Below are 24,223 nucleotides of genomic sequence, written 5' to 3' on the forward strand. Positions count from 1 at the left end.
TTATGGGCTCTTGGCTACTCTGTACTATTGGCTGAGAACCACTCTGGTAATTATCAAAGTTGTGAATTAGAAATTATGCAAAGCTCTCTCAGACAATCTAGGACACCATGTACTTTATTTTTAACAAATGACATATAAGTATAAAATATTTATGATAATCCTTCACCTTACACTAGTAGGTATCTCATGTACTTCTGTTAGGACATCTCAATGCTGTGAAATTTCCTTTAAGTTGGTTATATTTAAGTCTGCTGACAACTGGCATGAGAATGTCTGCCTTTATTATAATTATTAGGCTTTAGATTAACTCCTTAGAAGGGGTTTAGACAAGTAAAACAGTATATGTTTTAAATTGCTCAGGGAGTTGTTAGATTACCTGTAAAATGTTTTCTTACTAAAAGTACTAGAATTAAAAATAATTTCAAAATACTTTTTAAAAAGTATCATAAAATAGCAGAAGCAGATTCATTTTGAAAAGTACACTAATTGATGGAGAATAATATGGTCTTTTAAAATAAATTATTTGTCATCTATGTATATGACTACTTTTATAATGACTATCCCTGTTGGATCTGGGATTTTGGTCAGTTCCTATTTTGGCACCAAGAAATAATTTAGGAAGGGGGAAGAATATCTTATTTAAGCATCATCCTATTTTGGAATCTTGCCTGTTGAACTCTGAATGTTTCAATTTCTATTTACTATATAACAATGGTACAAATTTCATATCAGAATTGCTGTCATATTGGTCTTTTTTTTTTAAAGCTTTTTTAAGGCATTTCTTTTCTTTGCTCAAAGACTCACTTTCATTGTTTCATTGTTCACTGCATATAGAATAAAGTTCAAAACCCTTACCCTGACCCTTTAATGTTTTGGATCCTAATTTATGCCCCGTTTTCTGCTCAGACTACTCTCTCTGCTTGGAATGCTTTTGCCCATCTCTGTCTCTTCAAATTTTATCTATCCCATCAGGGCTCCATCTAAATGCAAACCTTCCATCATAGTCTCTTTCAATTTCAGCACTGGACCCAAGAGTCCATTTGCTATGAGCTGTGTACCATTTTAGGCATTTCACATACGTGACACAGATATTTTAAACACATTAGACTGATGATTTTAATTTCCTCTTCGATTATGTTGGCTTGTAGCCTTCTATTTCAAGGCTGAGAGCCATGAGGCCCACGGTACCAGGGGTACAGAACAGAAGTATTGGCCTGCTTTAAGTCTCAAAGGGGACTTCTTGTACTGAGACAATGATCTTTAAATCCAAGCCTTATGGAAATTTCTTAATTTCCTCTTTTACCCAATCAGTAGCCATGTCTGGGTCTCCAAATCATAGAGCTTTTTTTTTTTTTAAAAAAAATGATTTTATATATTTATTTATTTGAGGGAGTGAGAAAGCAAGCAGGAGGGACTAGAGGGGCAGAGGAAGAAAGAGAGGGAAAAGCAGACTCCTTGCTGATCAGGAGCCCTGTGTGGCTTGATCCCAGGACCCTGGGACCCTAGGATCATGACCTGAGCCAAAGGCAGACATTAACTGACTGATCCACCTGAGTGACCCTCATGGAGCATTTTTATATGTTAGGGTCTGAGGGAACTCTTGATGTGATATAGAAGGAGAGAACATCCCATCTCATTTGGCTGCGGCCATAAAGATAAAAAGTGGAAGGAGAGACAGAGCAGAAGTAAGAAATAGGCATTTATGTTTTTTCTCCCTTTCAGGGTAGAACCCAGATGGCACGTCAGATAGTAGAAATATCCAGATAACTATGAAGTAGCATGAAAACATTAGGAGAAGAGTCTAGTGGTATGGTTCCTTAATAAGCTTCTAGGGAAGTCTCCATACTTACGCATGGCACAATCTAGATTAAATGGCATTGACAGAGAAAAAAGTCTTCATAGACATGACAGAAGAAACTCTCTGGCTTCCCATGGTCTGTGGAGTACCCAGAGGATTCATGGGTTCAGCGGAAGAGACAAGCTATGGATGGCCTATGAGGGGCAGGAAGACTTGAGCAGAAGAAAATGGCTGGGACAAGGATTTCAGCCAAAGTTAGCATCATGGTATTACAAAAACTCAAATGGGGCTATTGCATCCCATTGTTGTTAATTCAGGGAGCAGACCTACTCAGCCACTTTACAAAAGGAATCATTAAAGCTTTAGAAGTTCCCTTTTACACATCTACTATAGGGACATACTTAGCACATCCGACCCAATGTACACTGATGCCATCTTGGTAAGTAGAAACAAGGGGATGAAAAACTGGGAGGATAGAGTATAGTTTAAATCTGGAAGGTCTTTTTCTTTTATCAACCAATTAAAAGTTGATTATTAATTGTGTATATGTTTTTTCAGGCTCCATACTATTGTCTAGCTTTAGAGGCTTGTGAGAAGATTGGAATGGTTATAGAGTATAAAGCAGCTACATACTTTTTCATTTTGTTTGGTCAATCTGCATTTAGTAGGAGTGAAATTTTGATCTTATTACAATTTAATGGTAAAAAAATCTTGCATCTGTCAGATGGAGATCTCAAGACAAGAATTTTAGTGCAAGTTATTTAGTTGTGAGGTGATTCCAGGAAACCGCAGGAGGTAAGTGAAATAGGGAAGGGCAGGAAACCAATTAAATATGATTAAGCCAATTAACATTGTGGGTAGCTCTTATCACACAGACACACACACACACACACACACACACACACACACACACACACATTATGGGTAGCTCAGCTTGGTAGGCTCAAGATTGTCGAATAGCAGTGAGTTATCCTAGCTGATACCTGGCATTTGCAACTAAGCCAGTAGTTCTCACCTAATATGGCCTCTTGCTTCTGGCTTGGATCATATAGCCTGACATCATGTAATGAACCTATTTACTCTCAAGGCTTTTTCCTTGTCATTGTGGATATATATTTTAATAATAATTAGGGATTAAGTAGGAAATATAGGGGTGATGCTGCTACTTAGGTGCAGAAGCTAGGGAGGAGCTATTCTAAATATTCTAAACTATTCCTAAACCAGTTAGACCACCAGAAACTTTCTTATTTGGAATATACTATCTCAGCTCTTTTTAGAGCCACCTTCACTAAATTGTGTTTCATTATTCCTCGGAGGTTTTTAAAAAATAGCTATACAATTATAATAATGGTTAGCATTTATAGAGGTCTTATGCTTTGGGCACCTTGTTAGGTGTCTTAAATTGGGTTCTAGCAAAACTATCTGCATAAATTGTGGTCAATAACACTTAAACTCATTGAATTGTTATAAAGATTAAAGAAGCTCATGCATCTAAAGTGCTTGGCACTAAGTAAGAACTCAATACATAGTATAGTGGTGATTATTGTCATTGTTATTATTATGTCTTATAATAATACATCTCTATAGGTATGACTAATTAAAAACTATAGTTGGAAGCCCCAGGACTTCAAAAGACAATATTATGAGTTCTTCTTAATAAACAGAACCAAATATTGCATATGACTTTTTTTTCCTAAAAAGGTAGTTTTGGGGATTAAGGGTGGAATTATAGTTAATTAAATATATGTGAAATTAGATTTGTCTAATCAAAAAAGGCTTATTGGAGAAAAAAAAGCAAGTATAAAAAATTCTCTATTTTTTGTGAATTTCCCTAGAGGTTCTGTTTGTTGATGGGCCTCTTTAGCTGTGGTAATAAGTTTAAACACTTCATTGTACTGAACTTCTTTATTTATGATGGCAGCTATAATGAGAAGGAAATGGCCAGAACCATTACTTTTCTGGCTACTCACAGTGTTTAATCTTGTTGTCTTCTTTGGAGGTAAAGGGAGTAAAAGGAACTAATTGGGTATTTCCAATCAAAGAATGTCTCCTCCTTTAAATGATCACATGAATCTTTCTTCTAGGAACAATAAGTGGAGTTAGCAAACTTGTTTCTGAATGTGAAGTAATGAGGTAAAAAAAGTCTGTAAAAAAGGCAATTAATGGAATAAGTGTTTTCTTTTACTTAAGAATGATAGAGATTTTGGTAAACTTGGAACTCAGGAGGTTAGAAAGTTACCCAAGGGTTTCCCCATAAATGGAGATAATGAGGGATTTGTATATTAATAAGTAGCTATTTTCACTCATGTATAATTATAAATAAAAATGAATATTATAGGTATCTGCCTGGATTGATATAGGTTCAAAGCCTAGGGAAATTAGATTTAAAAAAGAAGTCTGGCTTTGATATTTTTCTTCCCTGAAAACCACCTTTATTAACATAAAAAACAATCAATAAGCCAAACTCATCCCCTCATATTTATATCTCCTCCAACCCTCCTTTTTACTTAAAGGTTTCACAGAAGTACATTGTAAATAACCTTTGTTATCTTAAAATCTCAGCTATCTGATGGGTCTGGGAAAGTGACCCCTACTTCCATGTCTGAGGATGATGACTCTGTGGCTTCCATAAAGAAGAGGATTGCTATGGGGAAATAGAAATGGAGCTGCTGAGCACATACTGATAGCAATTCTGCTAAATCTATGGAACTCTTGGGGATAAATGGTAATGGAGAGGGGAGAGCTCATCTCAAGATTCGCCTCTCAAATTCCTTCTCTCATCTATCTAGTCATGCACTTCAACAAATATTTGAGTACCTAGCTTTGTGTTAGGGGCTGTTTATGGTAGTGGACAAGATAAATAAGGAACTAGTGTTATCATGGAGATTACATTCTATTAGATCCTTCTAGGAAGACTTCCTGATCATTTTGACTTTTATTCATTTTCCTCTTAATAATGTGCTCATTCATCTTTAATTAAGAACACTTAGTAAGTACTTATTAAATGTGAAAATGTCAGATATTGCTAATTCTCAGTGAGACAAAGGTAAATGATCATTTCCATCGTCATGGAGAAGTTAAACAAGTAAACCAATTTTGGCACTCTGAGAAAAGTGCAATGACAGAGAAATTCAAGGTGCAATGAGACTGAAGACTAGGAGAATTAATTCTGCCTGAGTAGATCCAAAAAATATATTTTTAAGATTTTATTTATTTATTCATGAGAGACAGAGAGAGAGGCAGAGACATAGGCAGAGGGAGAAGCAGGCTGTCTGCAGGAGCCCAATGTGGGATTCAATCCCGGACCCTGGGATCACACCCTGAGTCAAAGGCAGATGCTCAACTGCTGAGCAACCCAGGCCTCCCTCCAAAAGATTTTTAGAGGAGGATTATTGCTTTACAATCATCACCATGCTCTGTAAGAAATTACTCTAAGGGACACCTGGGTGGCTCAGGGGTTGAGTGTCTGCTTTGGCTCAGGGCATGATCCTGGGTTCAGATTGGTTCTCTGCATTGGGCTTCTGCAGAGAGCCTGCTTCTCCCTCTGCCTATGTCTCTGCCTCTCTCTGTGTGTCTCTTATGAAAAAATAAATAAAATTTTTTAAAAAGAAATTACTCTAAAACTCAGCAGCTTATCCAGCTACCATTTATTATTTTTCATGAATGTAACTGTTGGCTGGAGGGTTCTGCTGCTATTGGCTCAGCTTGCTCATGTGTCTACCAGATGAGGGTCAGGTAGGCAATTTGGCTGATTTTGACTGAGAGCTATCACATATTTGGGGGTCAAATGGCTGTTAGCTGTTCTAGTATGGTCTTGGCTCTTTGCCTTGTTTCTGTAACATCTCTTTACCAGGCTGCCTGGACATGATCTTACAGTGAAGGCAGAGGTGCAAGATAAAGCAAGAGAATAGGCCTCAGTGTTAAGTCCTTTTCAAGCCTTTGGTTGCATCGTATTCGCTAACTTTCTCCTGACCAAAGAAAGCCACCTGCATGAACCTAGAATCAAACTCAGCATGAATTGAACACACTGTCCACAATGGGAAGAAGAATCAGGGCTATTCACATCATCAGGGTACTACTACATTACAGGTACATTACTACAAGGGGTAACAAATTGGCTGAGCTTTGAAAGTTGAACAAAGAATCAGATAAACATTCTAAGGAGAGGTACTTGCACATGTGATGACACTGAATCCTGAAATATTTCTAATTTAGGGAGCCCCAGAGAAATTGGTATGTTTGGAGGAAATAATGCCTGTGCAAAAAGGTATTTCAGTAATGCCAAGTTCTTTCCCCTCTCAAACCTCCTTTCATAATGCCTTTTTGAAGTATTCTCCTTTGAGTACTCTTACTAACTTCAGGTCATCCTTTAGGTCTTAACTCAAATGTCACTTCTGAAGATTGATAAACTCTGACCATACCACAGTTTGTATTATGCTTCCCCTAAACAGGCTATTGTGGCTCATGGCATCCCATCTTTACCATTTAATGCTTTAATCACAGTTTGTAATTATATGAATGTAGGCATCTATTTGTCTAATATTTGTCCATCAGAAGCTCCATCAGGGCACATATTCTTTATTTATTATTGTATTTTTAGTGTTTGCCAGTGGATACCTAGGTATTAAGTAATGAATGAGAGAGTAAATGAGTGAATGAAAGAATATAACTAGAGTGTTATGCAATAGCTAATCATCAACAGCCTTTGGTGCTGAGTAGAGGTATCTGAACTTTGTCCTGGAAGCTAAAGGGAGTCCTTGGTGGATTTTCAATAAGAGGCTAACATGATAATTCTGAACTTTAAAGATATAATCTTTTTTTTTATTTTTTATTTTTTTTATTTTATTTATGATAGTCACAGAGAGAGAGAGAGAGAGAGAGGCAGAGACATAGGCAGAGGGAGAAGCAGGCTCCATGCACTGGGAGCCCGACGTGGGATTCGATCCTGGGTCTCCAGGATCGCGCCCTGGGCCAAAGGCAGGCGCTAAACCGCTGCGCCACCCAGGGATCCCTAAAGATATAATCTTATTGGAAGAAAGATTGGTACAAAATCTAACTGTAGGCAGAGAGACCAGTTAGGAGGCTACAGATTCCAGATGAGAAGTGATAAAAATCTAGACAAAGGATGTGAAAATAGAAAGAAGATTACATAGAGAGAGGAGGGAATCCATAGGACATGTTTTCTCATTTTGTCTGGTGTTCTGGATTTCTTACTTTCAGAAACCATCATAAAGCAACAAAGAGAAGAAGCAAAAACATGCCAATACATGTTTGATGAAACTAAAGTCTTGGTAACTCCAAACCATAATATATGAACAAGGGCTGTCAAATAGTATGTAATTAAAGAAGAAAAGTGTCAGAATGTTCTAGAGAGGATGGCTGTAGCTATAGACCCCAGACAACATTGATTTGTCTGTTCTCACTAGTAGTGGCATATCTGGGGTTCAAAACCAATAATCCTCATTCAGCCACGCCCGCCGCCCGCCGCCCGCCAGGGCCTCTGAATCATGGACCCTGCAAAGTGAGCGAGCTTCGGGCCTTCGTGAAAATGTGTAAGCAGGACCCGAGCATTCTGCACACCGAGGAAATGCGCTTCCTGCGGGAGTGGGTGGAGAGCATGGGGGGTAAAATACCACCTGCTACTCATAAAACTAAATCAGAAGACAACATCAAGGAAACAAAAACAGATAGTAAGAAGACGGAGGAAAACATAAAGACAGACGAACCACCAAGTGAGGAAAGTGATCTAGAAATTGACAATGAAGGTGTAATTGAACCAGATACTTGATACCCCTCAAGAAATGGGAGATGAAAATGTAGAGATAACCGAGGAAATGATGGATCAGGCAAATGATAAAAAAAAAAAGTGGCTGCCATCGATGCCCTAAATGATGGTGAACTACAGAAAGCCGTTTGGCTTGTTCACAGATGCCATCAAACTGAATCCTCGCTTAGCCATTTTGTATGCCAAGAAAGCCAGTGTCTTCATCAAATTACAGAAGCCAAATGCTGCCATTCGAGACTATGACAGAGCTATTGAAATAAATCCTGATTCAGCACAGCCTTACAAGTGGCAAGGGAAAGCACACAGACTTCTGGGTCATTGGGAAGAAGCAGCACATGATCTTGCCCTTGCTTGTTAACTGGATTATGATGAAGATGCTAGTGCAATGCTGAAAGAAGTTCAACCCAGGGCCCAGAAAATTGCTGAACATCGGAGGAAGTATGAATGAAAACGTAAAGAGCGAGAGATCAAATAAAGAATAGAAAGAGTTAAGAAGGCTTGGGAAGAACATGAAAGGGCCCAGAGGGAGGAAGAAGCCAGACAGGTGACAATCAGGGGAACTCAGTATTGGCTCTTTCCCAGGTGGCTTTCAGGGGGAATGCCTAGTAGTAATTTTCCTGGAGGAATGCCTGGAATGGCAGGGGGGATGCCTGGAATGGCAGGAATGCCTGGGCTCAATGAAATTCTTAGTGACCCAGAGGTTCTTGCAGCCATGCAGGATCCAGAAATTATGGTGGCCTTCCAGGATGTAGCCCAGAACCCAGCAAATATGTCAAAATATCAGAGCAACCTAAAGGTTATGAATCTCCTCAGTAAATTGTCAGCCAAATTTGGAGGTCAAACAAATGCCCTTCTGACAGCGCCCTTGCTGAAGGAAAAGCAACTTCGATCACCTAATGGATGTCGCAATAATACAATCAGTGTACTTCTGACCTTCTCAAGAAGAAAGCTGGGGTACTATGAAGAGAATCCCTACCCCTCTGCCCCACATGCAACTGAAACATTCTACAGTGGTTTGCCATTAGGGTATTCATTCAGATAACGTTTTCCTACTAGGAATTACAAACTTTAAACACTTTTTAAACCTTAAAAATATTTAAAAACATTTTAAAAAAAACCAATAATCCTCTCTTTATCAAGTGGGAAGTAGATGGGAAGGTCAATGCAAGACTTTCTCTGGATTCAGTTTTACTTGAAGTCATAATAGGCAGAGAAGGAAGAGTTCAGAGGGGATGCAAATAGTAAATCATGTTTGCTGCAAACTATTGGTAGGACTGAGAGGAGGGAGGAGAGTGTACCTTGTGATCAGGTTTGCAGTGTTAATCTTTATTGGCTGCAAGAAATAGATATTAAGGTATTCACATCCAAATTTTTGTCATAACAAGAGTTATTGCTAAGAAGGAAAATTCACCTTAGCTCCTCTCTGATAAGACAACCTCCTCCATAAAAAAAAAAAAAAAAAAAGACAACCTCCTCCATCCAATGGCCTAAGAGGAATTCATCTCACAAGAGATGGATAATAATGAAATATTAGTGTAAAATGTATGCAGTGATCCTAGAAGACAAAGAGAGGAAAAAGTAAATGAAAGAATAAGACATTTACCAGGAAATTATTTCTCAGAATAGATGAAATTTGTGACTAAATGTATCAGTGTGAATTAAAAAATGATAATAAAGCAATCACCTTTTTAACATCAAGGGTCAAAGTAGAGATGTAAAGTTCAGACACAAATATAGGGGAAAAGGCCTTCACTTACCTTTCTCTGTCATTTCTACATTGTAATTATTTGTTTCGCTTCATTTTAAATCACATCTGCACCTGAAATCTTACCTGATTCATCCAGGCCAGGAGTTCTCAATTGGTGATGGAATCAGTTTCTGACCCAGGAGGTCTTTTGTGGGAGCAAGAAATTTGTATTTCCAAAATATTTCTAAGGAATGGATACTGAGACTCCTGGTCCTAGGACTTTGAGAACAATTGACTATTTTTTTTCTTTTGTTTGCTTCATTGCTTACTACTTAAGATAAATATTTCTTTACCAAGGCTTGTTCTCCCATCTTCAAGCTCTAGAATCAGCTTCACTCTGGCTGGTAGCCTACCATGTCTCTGAGAAACTCATATAGATGGAATGGAGGAGCAGGGATCAATATGGAACCATTATGCAGGTCTTGGTATAATTCTCAGGTTTATGAGCTGCTTACGAGAGGATTTAACCATTGAGATAGATCAAAGTTTCTTTTCCTTTAACTCCTGAAAAAGTATGAGGAACTACTGTGGCTAGATGCTATTTGAAACATTGTCTTGCTTTAAGAAGTTTCCCTGTTAGAAATATGTGACCCCAGTTCTGGAAATGTTTAGATATAATTCTTAGAATGATAAGTCTTTACCTTTAAGTTACAAAGGTGTTGCTATTACACTAATTTTAAGTGAAAATTACTCAAGTGATCTATTTTCAGACCTCTAGAAAGAAAAACATAAAGAAGGTATAGTTGTATACCATTCACTGTGCTAGACTCATTTTTTTCTCTACCTTTTTGTTCAATGTGTTTACCATATAGCGTTTGAAGTGAAACGGGTGTCAGGAAAGGACTCAAGGATGATAATGGCAGCAGGAGGAAATAGAGGATTAGCAGAGGGAGAAGGATAAAAAACAACTAATGGGAAAGTTGTGAGCAAGGAAGGGGAGAGGAGAACAGCTGGTGGGAGAAGCAAAGAGAGAAGGCAGAGAGGCAATGGACCAAAAAGGGAGCAGTCAGCTTTATGAAAGCCAAAGATCTCTAACTCAATGTGCTTCTTTCATTGCCACCATTTCTGGTTGAGAGCACAGTCAGTTTATAGACAACTACCATCAGCATGGAGGACCAGACTAATGTGGCAGAGGAGGGAAACCGATGGTGCCAGAATGGACTAAAAAGGCAAGAAGCAAACGACAACACACAGGCCAAGGGAACTCAGTGATGGTAGAAACCAGTGTCCATTCACCTGATAGATTTTTACTGCTTGGTGAGCTGTAGGCTGCCACTGACTCCTCATTGCTTCCTCTTGCCCTCTTCCCAGGTAGCATTGCTTTCTCTTGCCCTCTTCCCATGAGTGCTGCAGGGCTACCAGGAGTCTTGCCAGTAATCCTGTTAGTCCCATCAGGCAGATCTTCCCTGACCATAGTAACTTTAGAGAACAATTCTGGCAATGTTTGATCTCCATATAGACAGAAAGAGGGGTATGTCCATTGTGTTGTGATTCAAGGATGAAAAAGACTACCTGACTAGGTGTTCAACTGGTTGCCTGCTATGAAACCTCAATTTTGTTCAATAAATAAAAACTTTGTATTTTCAAAAAGGTACATGTTAACCAAAATACATTATTGTGAAAGGAGTAATAAATTTAGCCAGTGATAGCTGTAACTACATGTGGGTGAATGAATTAATGATATTTATTGAACCACTGCTATTTGCTAGACAAAACTAAATAGTTATTTTTACCAGACACTGCACTTGGCATATTTAAATATATAATAAGTTAAACCCCATAACAACTCTGTAGAGTTTAGAGGTAAATGAATAGAGTCTCCCTTTGTATTTTATTCACTCAACATAATTTGACTGTTTATACTGGTATAGTGCCAGACACTGGGGAATATAAGTGTGAACAAGATGTTCATCTCTTCTACCTCCTTGGAGTTGAAAGTTGGTGAGAGAAAGTGAATTTGAAAGAAGATAATTACCATGTATGATTAGTGCACTTATGAGGGAAGTGGAGAATGTCAAGGGATTGCATATAAGGGGAACAAATGCAAACTTAGGGACTAAGGCAAGAACTCCTTGGGGAGGGATCATCAAAGTAAGAGTAAGGCAGAAGGGGGCAGTGTGAAGAGTGATTCTAACAGGTGGAACAACATGGGAAAAGCCCTGGATATGTAGAGGACAATCGAAAATGATGCTTTATAATAAAATGTAGGGAATGAGGAGTGGTGTACTTAGTATCGTAGGGCATTTATATAGCAGAGTTGGATCATGAGCTCAGTATTCCAGGTTCAGTAACCCTGCTTTTTCCATTCCCCACATTCTTTTTAGCTCATCAACTTACTTTAGGAAATTGATAGCAGGGACTTGAAGAATGGGATCAAAAAGGACTTTTAGGACGAAGATTGATGAAAAAAGGAATAGAGCTAATTCCAGAGATACCAAAATAGGACAGGTGTAGGTGGGGTAAATCTTACATCTGGTGGACTTTGATGGTGGTCTTCAGTAGGATGAAAAAAAAAAGGCAAGAGGTGGAGGGGGAGGGGGGGGCCCCAAAAGAAAATTTTCATGTTTTTTAGTTCTATGTAAATAATGTTTCATCTGATGTGATACCTCTGGTGTTATTTTCTTCTTTAGAACTGGATGACAGCTAAAGGCTTCTGTTTCTGGATTTTCATTTTAACTCACTCATATACACAACGACAGGTAAGAGGTGAGTAGTTAGCTGGTCTAATCTCCAACCCAGCAGTGTGAAGTTCCTTGCATGAGAAGAAGCATGACATGTCTAGGGAACTGAGGGAAGGCCAGTGTATTTGGAAAGCAGTGAAACAAAGGTAGACCTGTATTATCTAACAAAGCTGAGAAAGAGAGGTGGGCTCATGTTTCACTTGTTAGACAAATTAAGGATTGAAAATTTCCAAAGAGAACAATAGGAAAGCATAGAAAGGCTTTAAGCAGGGCAATACAAAGATCAGCTCTTTACTGAAGAACACTGCGGGTATTACGTGGAGTATCGTTTGGAGGGGAGCAAGTGAGGATGGGGGTAGACAAGACAGATTATTGGAGTGATCTGGGCAGTGGATGATATCTTGAAGTATGGGGGTAATAGAGTGGATGGAGTCTTGAGAATGGACTGGGGAGATATCTAAGTAGGTAGGGCAGAACTGGTGCTGGTTTGGATGTGTGGGTGGGTTGGTAAAGAGGAAGAGACAAATGTTAAGGACAACTCCCAGGTATTCTGACTTTTATAGTTGAATACATCTTCATGCCATTACCAACATTGAGAACACTGCTTTGGTATTGGGGTTTGTGGCAATGAAAGAAGCGTTCCCGATTGAATCAGGTTTATAGTTGGCAAATTTTAAGTGTTAAAAATTCCTCCTTCTTACCCAAGAGTCTGATTTCTTATATTTTTTTCTGTTTTTAATTCTAGTTCTGCCCTCTGAGCCATGAGCAGTACTATTGTGAGATTCTCTTTGTTCTAGGAATTCAGTCCTGGTGTCTCATCTTACTGCAAATGCCTGTTTGCTTTTGTGGGAGAATTTGCTGGATCTTGAGCTAAGTTTTGCCTGTTTTTTGTTTTGTTTTGTTTTGTTTTTTTGATTTTTTTTTTTGTGAAGCATTGTCTATTGAGTTTCTAGCCCACAGCACTGAGTTTGGCATTATGGCTTTTGAAATGATGCTAGTGTGTAGTCCTACTTTCAAAAGAATTTTCTATATTATTATGGATACAAGAGATGGATCCAGAAAAAATAATAGGAACAATTCATGACCTTTCTGTGCATGATTTAAGAAAAGGGAACATGAAGACCCATGTGGAAGTTCCATCTCTTTTTTGTACATAGAGGGTACATGAATAAAATTTTCATGAATAAAATTGGAGACTTGAAAAGAATATATTTAGAGCAGGAACTATAGGGCATACGCTAGGAAATTAATAGGAGATTTTTAAAAATATCATGAAGAAGTCCAACTTTCTCAACCAAAATTCAGCTCTGGAGGTGTACTTTTAAAATTGTCTATGATAAACCCCAAGGATGAGGGAAAACAAAGACAAAGGAAAGAAGCTGTATATTAGCCTACAGTTTTGTTTTATTCCCAGCACCTCGTAATACATTAAAAGAAAATGAATAATGGAGATATGGGTCAATGGATGATTAAATGGTGCATGAATGGACAGATGAATAAATGAATGAATGAATAATAGTGCACTCCAGGCAAGGAGTTACATATGGGACCAATTGAGTAGGTGTGGAAGGGTGAATTCCCAAGGCTGACAAGATTACCCATGGGGAGTGTTGAGAGGTTGTCAGGGAAGAAAACTGTGAACATTAAAATGTCATGAAAGCTACCTTCCTTTAATTGAATACCCAACATCAGAGGAAATCAGGAGAAAGTAATTGTAATAGAAATTCCACAGAAAAGGACCTAGGAGATTTTGGCATTCCTGACAGCCTATCCTCATTCCACAAGACAATATAATTTAGACATCTGCTCTTAACCAAGGTGAATAACACACCTCACTATGCAGTTTGTAGTAAATGCTGTACGTTTTAATAGGACAATAAATGTGCACTTTTAGGATTCAGATGATCATTTCTGTGTTATTTTCAATCCTTGCATTTTTTTTTCCCCATGAGAATGAATTTTCTGAGCTGTTAATAAAGGCCAAGACCTAGATTCTGGCGCTTTTCTTCACTTCTTCATTTTGAAAGGCTTTCATCTTTTATTTATCCCTCTTCCTTCTGTGATAAGGACAAGAGTATGAGTAAAGCCAGCCAGTGGACTAATAGAATGCCAAAGAATTAACATTGATGTATGACTTGCAATATGACATTTTAATTCTAGAGTCAGGATTTATTCAAAATCTATTTTCTTTAAAGTAGAAAGAGCAAAATTTTAAGAAGACATCTCCTTGACTTGTGGCATTTCTCTGGTCTCCCAGAGAGCCCTACTTGCAGTAGTAAATGGGTCAGATGCCACTTTGGAACAGTTTTCCAAATCATTCATGAGCTCTCTAAATCTGCTAGGAAAGTAAATACAAAATGTCAAAGTGAATTTGCTGTCTTAACAAATGCAAAATACTGTTGACTAATGATGAATGACTTCCTTTGTTTCTGGAAAAGCTTCTAACCTCTTGAGAAGAGGGGAGGGGTTTTTTATAATACTCTGTGTTCCAGAAACTTGCTGGTTTAATCCAACTTATGCTCATTCCTGTCAAGGGGTAGGTTAAGTGCTTCTATTAACCTGAAGTTTTCCCATGAGAAATAGGACATGAGAAATAACAAAACCATGCATTAGAATAATTCTTTTTCATTTTTTCCACAGATCTCTTATGTATACTCTCTATTTTATACTAATAATCTATGTGAGGCATGAAAATAATCAGCCTCATTAAAGAGATAAAGCAAGTAAAAATATTTTTATGTTGTTTGAAAGTTTATACAGTACTATCCTAAATATAACCTCATGTAATCCTTGCAACAAAGCTGAGGGGAATGAATGCTAGATAAAAACTAAGGCACAGGCTAAAGAAATGGTTTGCTCACAGTTTCAGATGAGCATTTCTGTTTCTGCTGGCTTTCCACATCTAGGCAATGCTAGCACACACTTGTGGAGAGCCTACCATGTGCCAGGCACTATGATGAGTGTCTTACACACACCAGATTATTTCTATCCTTCCAACAATTGATTGTACTCCTTTTGGTTAGCACAAAGACTAGAGCTTTGTGAAAGTAAATAACTTGTCTGTGTCACACAAAGTCTTGGAACTTAGAGTTGGTATCCTTGGTCCCAAAGTTCAAATTGTTATCAGCACTTTTTTGATGTCTCCTTGCTCCAGATTCCATTGCTAATACAACTGGTGAATTAATAGTTTTGCTTTCCAGCCATCCTATCACTGAGTATGCTCTCAGTAATGTGTTAGACTCAGGGAGGACAACAAGGTGAGGTACTCTATTTGGGAGGGGCAGTGAAAATTAAGAAATATTTATGAACGTTTGTCTTTATTGACATACTTATCAAAGCTGCCTGAACTCAGAGAGCTCACTGCTTATTTTTAGTCATTTGCAATACTGAGCTGATGTCCTAGAGATTAGTTTACAACTGCATCTCATAGGCGCTTCAAACTTTTGATATATTTGCTGCTGTCACTTTAGGGAAGTGTTATACAATAGACTTCTCTATGATAACAGAAACGTTGTATGTCTGCACTGTCCCACAAGGTAGTCTTTTGTTACATGTGGCTCTTCAGCACTTGAAATGTGGCTAGTACAACTAAGGATTTGGTTTTTATGTTTAACTGATGAAAATCTGCATTGAAATAGCCATATGTGTCTGGTTGCTATAGTATGGGATGGTGCAGCTTTAGAAGAAATGAGCCCTGAGAGTCTGGCCTTATACCTAGTAATCATAGTAGTTTGGTAAGAAAAATGTATCTTTTCTCCTTATTTTTAGAAACATGGTGGAATAGAACAGGACATCCTATGCTCACCTTTGGGTGAAGAAATAGAGTTCTTGACAAGCATAGAATTTCCCTGGACTTTAGAAGGTGTGAGTGAGGGAGATTCCATTCCTTATAGAGGCAACAATGTTCAGGGGAATAAAGCAGTGTAAATTTCTTGAGAGTCAGAGACAATGTTTTAGTTTCCATTGTATCTTCTACAAATAATCACATAAATATTATTAATGAAATAAGTAGTACTTCCTGGGTGTTTACTAATGCCAGACACTTTTCTAGGGGTTTTCATGTAATAACTCATTTAATCTCCATAACCACCCTAAAAGTAGTTACACTTACTGTCTTTATTTCACACAGTAGACTCACAGACTATTAAATGAACTTTTTAAAAGCTTCTCTTTCCTCTTCCACATTAACATCAGCAGTCAATGCTTGTAAAGCACCTAACAAGTTCTAATTTCTGGCGTTAAGTCAGAGTTACTACACTGCACCACTCCCAGGATACCATTCTCATGGCATGAGTGATATCCCCTGCAATAGTACAGTGGACAGCCTGGGCTCTCCAAAAACCTTAGCTAAAGACAGTTTTTATCTTTTAGAATCTTTATACTCTCTAGTCATATTGAAACACTCATCAAGTGGAGAGTATCATACTCTAAAAGGTTCATTGTAAGAAACTACACTATAAGAAATAAAGTTTCCCATAATCATATGGACTATTTAATAGATGATCCCCTATTACCAGAGATATTCATGATAACATGTAGGTCACCTTTTATTTCCATAATTCTCTAACATTACGGTGGTGAGGTAGCATGGGAATGGCATGGGTTTCGGGCTTAAGAAACCAGAGTTAAATCTTAGCTCCACTACATTATCAAGTGCTGACTGTGAGTGTTTGTTTCCTAGATGTAAATATCAATAATTTTTTTCTTAGTGTTTTCATATCTATTAAATGACATTGAGTAAATACTTTATAATTAGTGGGGGTTTGATATGTAGTAGGTATTAGTTTTTGTTACCAGTAGTATTTTTCAAAGGTATGTGGGGCTACAGATTCTGTCCTCAATAATATTAAGAGGGGAAATGATATAAACACAAATAACTGCATTACAATAGGACAGTTACATGTGATGGGTATTTAATAGCAAGAACGAGATTACCTTCAGAGAATTACAAGGAAGAATTCCTCAGAAAGCAGTGATGGGTTGTACACCTTTTAAATGGTAACTTTTGTCAAATAAATAAAGTAGATGCAAATAATATTCTGGATCTTGGCTGGCTGTTGGAAATTAGCCCTTTTAGGCTATTACTGCCCTTTTAGGCTTTCTGCTTGAACTTCCTGCTGTATGGAGGACTTCCTATACTCTGCTCTCCTAGCACTTCCAAAATTTTATAAGCATCCTTATTGAATTCCTTTCTGCTTGAGTAATTTTGTTTCTCTGAGTGAAGCATTGTGTGTTTGAAGAGCGAAATTGGGGATTCTAACATCATTGTTCCTTGGGCAGACCTTGGATGTTGAGGCTCTCTCTGACTTCCAGAAATGTTTGTACAGGACTTTGGAGTGCTCTGAGTAAAAGCTTCTGAAAAGTGTTATGATGTGCTAGCAAAAAATGTTTTCATTTGTTAAAAAAAAAAAACATACAGCATCCTTGAATCAGTTTCCTACATTCAAACTCAAACCATATACAAACTCTGTGCCTAAGTTGTGCTTAGGGGCTAGGATGTTTGCCATCCCACAAATGGTAAGTTTATATTTATTGAGTACCCCTAAAAGAAATAGAAAAATAGCATATTTATAGATGTCCCAAACAAACCCCAGCAATGCTTCCATCCAGAAGCCCAAGAATAGCTCTTCGGTTTTCCTGCCTAGACACATCATTAAATATGGTCATAATGAGTGATGATGAATCCACTGGGTAACAGCAGAACTGGTATTGACGTCAGATTATGCAGCCTTCCATGCTTGCAGCAATGACAATGAATTTAAGGGTCTCTTTTGAAAAAAGCAGTTCAATCCAATAACTGCTGAAATGCCTGCTACCTGTTTATTATAGGCTCTTTTGTCCCCGGGGACCTTCGCCAGCATATTTAAAAAGCCAAAGTCAAGATCACTGTGCAATACTCACTACTAACAATATGTGTTCTTTTTCAGACAATGAATAATAAACATAAAGAATTGTTAGCTGGGGAAAAAGCTGAACATTCTTTATGGATTTTCAAAAAGTATTTTCCCAAGCCTGCCAGATCAACTCTAAATGGAATTTGTGGAAAAAAATCAAAGCTGGATATGAATCACTGTATCAATCCATCAGACATTTCATAAGGAGGCAGTAGGCATCAAGAAAAAAAAAATAACCAAGGCAAGTGGTAGGCCTCTCTTGCCTTTTAAAATGAATACAATAAAAGTTATTTATTTGCAAGAATAACATAAAAATCCAGATCTTTCAATCTACAAAGTTTCCTCCATCACATAGATCCATGGGATATGGGTTTGAGCAGTCAGACAGAATTACTATATTATAAGATGGTAGTTTAAAAGTTAACTGCAGGGATCCCTGGGTGGCGCAGCGGTTTGGCGCCTGCCTTTGGTCCAGGGCGCGATCCTGGAGACCCGGGATCGAATCCCACATCAGGCTCCCGGTGCATGGAGCCTGCTTCTCCCTCCGCCTGTGTCTCTGCCTCTCTCTCTCTCTCTCTCTCTCTCTGTGACTATCATAAATAAATAAAAAATTAAAAAAAAAATTAAAAAAAAATAAAAGTTAACTGCAATTTTAAATAGTTAAGACAGAACTTTTAGACTTCACACTGAAACACATACATCATCCATATGATTCTTAAAGGCTTTTAAAAATGTATAATCTCTAGGATGTCACTGATGCTTAGTAAATCTTCCAATGAGTACAGACTTTGAAACTCCAGATAAATGTGATTACTAAATATAGGGGAGTTTCTGACTCTAAGAGCCTTGTTGTCAATTAGGTCTTTAGACACAACATTTGGGTGTCCAGACTTAGATTTGGGGGTTTCTCAGTCCATGAATGGCTAATAAAATGGATAACCCTTGAATACTGTATATACCTGAGGCTCATTAAATTAGCAGGTATTCATTAATGCCTTACTATGAATCTATTGTAATTTTCCTATGTGTAATGCCCAGAATACTCTGTTCATTTCAATCCATATTTCTGCAAGAAAAATGAGTCTTGAACAAGGGTACCTATATTTCTTTAATGAATAGTAAAAACTGTTCTTTCCCTAATAATTGTTATACAAAGACAAATTCTAGAATGTGGTTATGAAAAGCATATATTACTGAGTATAAAGGAGCCCACTAGTGGGTATTCTTTATGGCAAGTCCAAGTACTCCCTGCTTTTATTTGTTGTTGCTGTTCTTTCTCTCAGAGATATCAGGTACTTAGTCCTTCTGTTCAATAATCATTTAAAAGGATTTTGCTTCCCTGAAGTTTGAATTCAGAATGAGACACAGTAGGATTGTGTGCATTCACCATCTCCTTGCTACTCCCCAAAGCATGTACTGTTTGTAGGGAATTGCTTTTGAGAGGTGGCCACATTGTGACTGCCAGATTATAAAGTGATGAGACAAAGACTTATCCAAGAATATCATACTCAGCCAAGCTGGTATTCTTATGTAGAGGTAATAGGCAGACATTTTCAAACATGAATGCGTTCAGATAATATAGCTCCCATGAGCTTTCTTAAAACACACACACAAACACACAGACACACACACAAACATGATAATAGAATAACTCCATAGCAGTCATAAGTGAGGAAGGTTAAACAAAGGTTCTGGTAGTAAGAACTGAATCCATAAAAGAAGAGATCTAAGTCTGTTACATCTTTTTTTCCACTTAGCATGATTCTTATTCTACGAATATAACTGTGCAAAAATATTACTCAATTTTTCTAAGTAATTAAATCTGCAAGAAGTTTTGTTGTCTGGATGGTGGGAAATTCAGTGTCTTGTTCTAGTCTTGTTGCTTTGTTTAATTGTACAATATGAGTATGCTGTGTACAGTGTTCTGTATTGTCCTTTATTCTTTTTTTTAAGACTATGTTTAGAACAGTTTTAGGTTCATATCAAACTCAAGGGAAGGGTACAGAGTTTTCCCATATACTCCTTGCCCCACACAAGCACACAGCTTCCACCATTATCAACAGCCCCCACAGAGTGGCACATTTGTTAGAACTGAGAAAGCTACTCAGAGACATCATAATCATTGGGAATTCAAGGATTATATTATGATTCACTCTTATCCCACATTCTATAGGTTTGGATGCATATATATGGGATGTGTATCCATCATTATATATTATGATAACATACATAGTATTTCTACTGCCCTAAAAATCCTCAATACTCTTCCTATTCATCTTGCCCCATCCTCCAAGACAGCCACTGATCTTTAACTGTTTCCATAGTTTTGCCTTTTCCAGAATACTGTGTAGTTGGAATCATACAGTATGTAGCCCTTTAAGATCGGCTTCTTTCATTAAGTAATGTACACTTCAATTTCTTTCATGTCTTTTCATGGATTGGTAGCTCTCTCTTTTTTTTAGTGCTGAATAATATTTAATTGTCTGAATACACCACAGTTTACTCATTCACCTACTGAAAGACATTTTAGTTGCTTCTAAATTTGGCCAATTATGAAAAAAATTATGAAAAAATTATGGGCTTTAAACATCCATGTGGAAGTTTTAGTGTGGGAGTAATTTTATTTTAGTTTTGTATATTAGGCACAAGCATACTGGAAGATTATTAGGTGATTACAGAATTACTCTCTCAGTTTACATTTATCTATTCACCAGTGATCCCCTTATTGTCCAAGCCTACTTAGTTTTTCTGAAGTCAGAACTCCAGCTAAGCTCAGGGATGAGAATCTTGTAAGGGCTGTTAGCTTATAAAAACACCCTTGTGTAGCTTCTAAGATCCTACCAGCTACCTTAAAATGTATGCTCTGTAAGGATATAATTTTTTATCTGTTTTTTGTTGACTTCTCTCCAGTTCCTAGACCAGTGCCTGGCATATAACATATGACTTCATATATGAATGAATCCAATCAGGGAGGAAGATATGATGACATATCTGCTACTCAGTTCCCAAGAGCCCTGTGGAATCTCCCCTGCACTCTTTTCCTGTTCCATTTTACCTTTTCTCTTCCAGTCCTCCTCTAGACTTTCACCCTTCTGTATTTCCATTTTTTTAAATGAACGAATATTACTTTTGTAATTGGAAATAACTAGGTAAATGTTATTAGAAGAAGAGTATGGAATCTGGGACAACTCAAAATTATCCCAAATTTTCATTTGCAGAATGAGCCATGATAGAGTTGGGCAGAAAGGTTGTAACCTAAGTTATAGATTGTGTAACTGGGAATATTCATGCTAGTTGTGTTAAAAAAAAAAAAAAAAAAAAAAAGGCAAAACCAAACTGCTCCTTAGAGTCTTGACGAAATAAATCTTTGTTCTCACTCAAATTATAGTCCACTTAGATTGATGATGTACTCATTGAACCTTCTTTGCCCTCAAGGACCAAGGTGAAGTTGGATAACTTATAAGGGAGAGGGAGGTGTCAAGGATAATCATTAGATCATTGACTCGTGCATGTCAGTGAATGTCATTTGTTGACATGGGTACCTTTGAACATCCAAGTGGAAGTGTCAAGGAGACAGTTAGTAGGATTTCCCATTATAGCTCAGATCACAGGGAACCAAGGTCTGGCACCAGTCTTCCCAGCTTATTCCAATCCAAAACTGAGGGTGGTCATGTGAGCCATGTTCTGAGGTGGGTAACTTCTCAGCTGCTTTCTCATGTTTTAGTTATAGAAAAGTAGAGGGATACATTTATATCTCTATCTATCTATGTACCTAGCTATCTAAGCTCTGGGAAATCAGACTTGTGATGTTAAACTAGTACTAGAGTAGTGGTTGCTGGAATAGCAAGCAAGAGCAGCAACTGGGACATTGTTAGAAATGCAGTCTCTTGGGCTCCACACAGACCTGCTGAATCAGACTCAGGAGAGGGGGCCCAGAATTCTTAGTTCTGAGGTAATTAATCATCCTAGATGATCTTTGAGGAAGCTACTGTGAACTCCTTTGTGATTTCTTCTTGTGCCCATTTATTCCTTTAAACACAATTCTGAGTGCCAGCTGTGTACCAGCCACTGCTGGATTATTCATGGACAGGATTGTCACTATTTGCTCACACTTTCCACTCCTCAGTACCCTCCAGGCACAATTTCCATAATTATCCAGGGGAGTCATGCTTGTGGAATGTAAATCAGGTTTAATACTTACTGAAATTTAACAGGTTTAGGAAAGTAAATCTGCTACAGAACCTGCATGAAATGCATTCTAAATAAAACACAAGTTCTGCATTACTCACTATTTGTATTTATTATCTTTACTAATGGTCTTCCACATTTGCATTAGTAATTAAATGTTGTCTGAAAACCAAATGTTTAGATTTTGTCTATGAAAGCATATGTCTCCTCTAAATTTTGCAAACTTATAAAAGTTATGTAAGTTAAATTGATATTTCCTGTGAAAAGAAAATGAACTGAGCAAAACTGACTATACTTATAAGTGTTTCCCACCTTCCCCTCCAATTATAGTTAGTAAAACAATAAATGTATAACAGAGTGAGTTCTTGAGAAATCAATGGGTGCCATGTCTTATAATGAACTTTTACTCTCTCTTCCTCACAGAAAAGGCAACCAGGATGTAGATTTCTTGATTTCTGGGCTTACTTTGTACAAAGGTAGTTAGCAGTTTTTAATGTTCCAGGGAAAAAAGAAGCTGCTACACTTTGGAGACAACCCAAACAGCATTTCTACAAACTGTCCTAGCAAAGTATGTTCTATGTAACTCCACTTCTCAAATACTTGAAGAATCTGTGTATTAACACAACTCTTGATGTTTGAGTACATTTGGTCTCAATCAACAGAGATTGGATCATTTGAAAAAGTCGAGGGTAGAATTGGTGCGTTGAGGGGAATAAAGGCTGGTCTGACTGCAGAACTATAGAGATTCCAGTAGACTGAGAGGATGCAGGGTTCCAAGAGTGGTAGAGAGCTATGATCTTTTCATTCTCGATACCCTAGATCTTTAAATAAGGGTGATTTCATGAGTGGCTTGGGTCTAACAACTTTGTCTACGATTTGGAACTTTCAGTAAAGGTGCCTGTAGCAAAATTTGGCAAAGAAGTAATAGATAATTCTAGGCAGGTGCCTTCAAAGGGACCAGCATTGCTTGGAAAAAGACCAGTTTTCTGTAACATAAAATGAGATTATGATCAAGTCTCTCCCACATTTTTACTGCATTGTATGAGCCCTCAGGTTTGGTAAAACCCAAGAATGAGAGAGTAAGGCATGAAAAGTGACTAAATTTGAACTTCATGCTAACTTTTTGAGTAGGGCCCCATACTTTGATTTGATTTAGAGGGAAAAACGTATTTCTTTTTTTGGGGAGGGGGAAGTATTTCTTTCATTTTAGAGCAATTCATGAATTTGTTCAAAATATTTATTTATTTATTTTGCCTCCTGGCATTCTTTAGCTTAGGGTTCTATTATATTTTACAAACTCATTTAATACTGTTTTCTGGTTCCTACTATATCCTTTTATACTTTAATTTTGCATTATGTTTTCTTGAAACATTAAATTTGAGTCTTTCTTTCCACAGCAATACAGCACTATATATATAGGGAACCAAGCAATGGAGATGGCTAGGCTATTTTTAGAGTCCAAACTATTTTTGATTGACCTGTCTTTAGCAAACTCTTGATGCCTCACTGATATCCGGCCTAATTTGGCCTTTTTGGCCTAATTTCTAAAGACCAGCACTTTTTTTTTCTTTTAATTAGGGCCATTGGGCTTTCTCTGCCATGGGATCCTGCTTCCTCCATGTCCAAGGCAAGATGGAAGTGTGTGAAATCAATACCTCCTCTTGGGTCCAGCAGCTCTCACTCAAGACCAGTGAGAGTGGTGTGTAAGTAACCCTGCTGCCTCACTCTGTAGGTAGGAAAACTCTACTGCACATGTTGCACTTTGGCTCTTGGAGTTGCCCAGTAGGGTTAAGTTCCAGTTAACTTAGACCAGACCAGAACCTTGTAAGTACAGTTGTGCTGATTATTTGGTGTTCACAAATTCAGAATCCTGTATTTTTTAGATTCCTTTTGATTCTAGTGGAGGCCTCTGATAACCTGCTCAATAATGGGCTTTCTGTTGGCTCCCTTCCTTTCCCACTTCCCTATTGGCATTTCCTGGTCTCACCTCCCAAATGAACTATTTGCACTCAAATTCTTGCCTAGGGTCTTTTTCTGGGGGCACCTAAAATATGAAACTATGTGCCCTAAGTTTGAGGGTGTTTAACTATCAGGATCTTTGTCTTGTGTCCAAAATACCAGAAATGAGGA

The 24,223-nt window shown here is 37.7% G+C and overlaps 1 pseudogene; it reads left to right on the forward strand.

The window, feature by feature from the left end:
* Positions 1 to 2,216: 2,216 nt before the first annotated feature.
* On the forward strand, positions 2,217 to 10,231 carry LOC121479076 (annotated as a pseudogene).
* Positions 10,232 to 24,223: the final 13,992 nt, after the last annotated feature.

The sequence above is a fragment of the Vulpes lagopus genome, chromosome 19 (assembly GCF_018345385.1).
Source record: "Vulpes lagopus strain Blue_001 chromosome 19, ASM1834538v1, whole genome shotgun sequence".
Taxonomy (NCBI): Eukaryota; Metazoa; Chordata; class Mammalia; order Carnivora; family Canidae; genus Vulpes; species Vulpes lagopus.